The sequence below is a fragment of the Sinocyclocheilus anshuiensis genome, unplaced genomic scaffold (assembly GCF_001515605.1).
Source record: "Sinocyclocheilus anshuiensis isolate Anshui unplaced genomic scaffold, SAMN03320099.WGS_v1.1 scaffold502, whole genome shotgun sequence".
Lineage (NCBI taxonomy): Eukaryota > Metazoa > Chordata > Actinopteri > Cypriniformes > Cyprinidae > Sinocyclocheilus > Sinocyclocheilus anshuiensis.
This window is the reverse complement of record NW_015544194.1, coordinates 1,738,675-1,743,014: the sequence shown is the minus strand read 5'-3', so window position 1 is coordinate 1,743,014 and position 4,340 is coordinate 1,738,675.

Below are 4,340 nucleotides of genomic sequence, written 5' to 3'. Positions count from 1 at the left end.
CACACACACACACACACACACACACACACACACACACACACTATCAGATGTCATCACGTTGACCCCTGGTTGACTTGGTTTACAGTGAGAGACTCAAAGTGCACCCAGAGGCTCGCCTTTACAGCCCGATGATTAGCATTCCCGTGGCTAAACCCAGACGCTAGAAGATGTGACACTTGAGAGCTGGCTACTGTATGTTTCCTGCCAGTGTAAATCAGCACTTCCACATATTCTCCTTACGTCCCTCTGAGAGTTATCCAGGGCATGTTTAAAGTACACAGGCACAGAATAAATCAGAACGGAGTTTGATTAAACATGCAAATGTGATAAAAGCATGATGTGATTCCAGCACTTTGTATTTAATTAAACTCAAATATGCTCAAAATTAAAAATTTAATTCACAGTAGCTATTTCTGCTGGTATCGACAGTGATACGAGTCAAAATGCAAACGTGTGTAAGTTCTCTAAGGGGGTTTTCCCTTTTGAAATGGGATCTGGATATGGAGGAGCTGTCCTCTCTATCGCAGGAAGTGATGCGTCTCTCACCTGATCAGACTTGACCACTGTGCTCTAGCCATTGTAGATTCAAACAGGGATCAGATTGTATAAGAGCCAGTAGCAGTTGCAGGAGGAAAGGCGCACAAAAGTTCACATACCAAAGGTCAAATGTCAGCAGGGCTAAATAAAAAAAATAAAAAAGTGAATGGCAAATATGGCAAAGAAATATTTTATTCAGTTCTACTGTAGGAGATGATGTGTGTCTGGGTTTGTGTGTGTGTGTGTGCACAGGAAGTTGACTAATTAAATAAGTACATTAATTACACGTTACACACAAGACACGGTGCATGATCTCTATGTGTGCGCATACGCTTCCAACAATTCAAAACCAGGAATACAATAGCAATAATAAAAAATAGGCTCATACTGCGTGTGTAATGACTAAATGAAATGAAGCCTGCTGGTTTTCCTGGGCTCAATATGGCCTGTGTTCAGCTGTATTTTAGTGCTGTGTGTCCCAGCCAAATGTCATGCAAAGTGTCTGCAAAATGGTTTGATCTGAGCAAATTAATGTTGGACATAAAAGTCTAGCTTTCTCTTGGGCAGAGGCCAGGCTTTTCAGAGAGAAAGGGGAAAAGCACTTAGTTGTAAAAGCGAGTTGCACTTTTACATTTTGATTAGATCGTTTTTCATGACTGAAAAAAAAATAGAAAAGCTTGTGATTTCAGGAGTTAACATGAGGTATCTATTCTTTGTAGTGCCGGATAAGATTCACATTTGATTTATTCTTTCCAAAAAAGTGTACATTTTCTGTTCAGTCACCATTGATATCTACATTGAATAGCACAGAAATCATTTTGCAACCCAATAATGTGTTGAACTTGAAAAACTACATTTTCATGCATTTTAGCATAAACGTGCTTTACTAACTGTATAATCATACTAACATACATCTATAAAAACAGGCAGAAAAACAAACCAGTCCTCGAATGGTTTGTGATACTCATATCCATAATTGCAATGCTTCAGTCTGTGAGTAAAAATAAAGGCTTCCATCATAATGTCAGTCTCAGATGCTCAGACTTGGATCATGATCCACGAGCGGTCGGCTCCATGGTAACCAGTATTAAGTGGACACTATAATCATATCATTAATTCAGCTTTGTGACCTTTGTCTCTATTTTTAAAAGCAGGTGAGAAGGCAACAGAGCTCCACACTCTTCTGTAAAACAGCTCTGCGCTCTAACACAGCAGAGCAATTTTACACTACCGCACATCATTGGAGAAGCAGTGGGAGGTCACTTAATGCTTTTACTGAGAAAATAGACAGATAGATTATTTTTGTTTCTTATTATATGATTAGTAGGTGGGCAGCCTGCTGTGACTTGACATTTCATATTGTAATAGGGACTTTTATTTGCCTCTGTAGCTTTGTTTCTTTAATTTGGTTCTTTATTCTATATATTACTGGTCAAAAGTTTGGAATAATTCAAATAAAAAAAAACATGCTTTTGAAAGAAGCTTGTTATGCTCACAAAGGCTGCATTTATAATACAGTAAAATCAGTAATATTGTGAAATAGAATTACAATTTAAAATAACCGTTTTCTATTTGAATATATTGTAAAATGTAATTTATTCCTGTTTTAGCAAAAAGCAACATTTTCAGCAGCCATTATTTCAGTCTCAGTGCCACATGATCCTTCAGAAATCATTCTAATATACTGATTTGGCGCTCAAGAAATATTTATTATTATTATCAATGTTGAAAACAGTTGTGCTTATTAATAGGTTAGTGGAATCTGATACATATCATTAAAAAGTTTGGGATAAGTCAGATTTGAAATAATAATAATAACAATAATAATAACTATTATTAATATTATTATTATTATTAATTATTCATAAATGACACATTAAACTGATCAAAATTAACAGTAAAGACACTAATAATGTTACAAAATATTTACTGTATATTTTAAATAAATCATGGCATAATAATAATAATAATAATAATAATAATAATAATAAAAATTGTGCACCAATAACAGTTAACAATAACTGAGTTCCAAATCAAGATTTCTGAAGGATCGTGATACACTGAAGACTGGAGTAATGTCTGCTATTCAGCTATCACAGGAATAAATTATATTTAAAAAAATATATAAATAGAACGTTGTAACAATATTTTATAATATTACTGCTATCACTGTATTTTAGTCCAATAAATGCAGCCTTGATGAACATTATAAATTCTTTCAAAAACATGAATAAATCTTAATTATTCGAAACTTTTTCATTGTAGTTTATATTTGTATAACTTGATAACACCATGAATCAAAACACAAACTGACATTGTTGCTTTTAATTATTTTATGCTTATCTTTTTTTCTCAGAGGAGTGGGCATCCTGAGGAATGAAATGGATAAGACTTGTGATGTGATGTCTTGAATTCAGGTCAGTGCTAAATCACATCACGTCTGCGGTCATACTGAATATTTCTTTTTAGTTTCTTTTGTCTATTATGTACCACGCACCTTACGCAGAAGCCCTGCAATTTCGTTGTATATTGTGTACAATGACAATAAAGCATTCTAATTCTCTAATTCACATTTATGCATTCATCCACCTGTGCCTGTGCAAAGACAAGAATCAGTCCAGTCAGACGTTCACCCAGTAACTACAAGCTCATCAAAGACATTATGAGAGAGTACACGAGAAGCACCATATGCATGAAAACACAGACTCGCATACGAAAGCACTGCACACATGCATGTGCCACTGATACACATAGAAAGGTGTCTGTCGCTGTTAATATCATTCTGTCTGCTAAGTGAATGTCTCAGTCACCTCACATTTGCTTCTTCTCATCTCCATCGTTCTCGCTCTCTTTTTTACTCTTTCACACACAAGTAGACACATCATCTTCATCATCACCATCACTGGACACGCACGCTCACGCATATCGAGAAATGGTGAGATGCTCTTTCTGAGTGAAAGAGGGAGAGATGACAAGTAAGAGGGGAGAACACAGGAAGCACATTAGTTATCGGTCTCTCCCTTTCACATCCCATTAGAGTTACACTCTTCCATCTGCTCCCTCACTCTTCTTCACCTCTAACAGTCTGCCCTGCTGCACTTTACTACAGCGGCCTGCCTGACTAAATGACACTTCACACCACACACACAGATGACCAGCTGAAATATTTACAGAGCTGCAGGATGAGAAACAGAAGCAAAGATTGATGGAATAAAATGAATAAAATACACTGTACAAAAACAAAAACAAAGCTGTAAATAAAGATTATTGGAATGTTTTACAAGAAAATACTACTTCAGTTTTTCTACGTCAAAATTTCACATTAAGTTCATTGTGTTACTTGCCACTTCTTTTAATTGATTATGAAATTTACTAGCAATTTCTGTGTGAAAATAGTTTCTACACCAAATTTTCAAGTTAAAAAATATTTTTTTTATATTATGTCATATTTACCTAAATATAGTAGAATTGTATTTGTACATTTTATTTTTATTTACATCATTTAATTTAATTTATATATTGTATTAATAATATTATTATTAATAATATTTACAATATGTTTCATATATTGTAATAGTTTGCCATATTGCTAACTATACACTATACTGTTAAAAAGTTTGGGATTGGTATAAGATTGTTGTTATGTTTTTGAAAGAAGCCTCCTATGCTCACCTAGGTTGCATATATTTGATCAAAAATACAGTAAAAACAGTAATAAATAACTTATTTAAAATAACTGTTGTCTGAATTTTGAGCAGCCATTACTCCAGTCTTCAGTGTCACATGTGATATTTCAGAAGTAA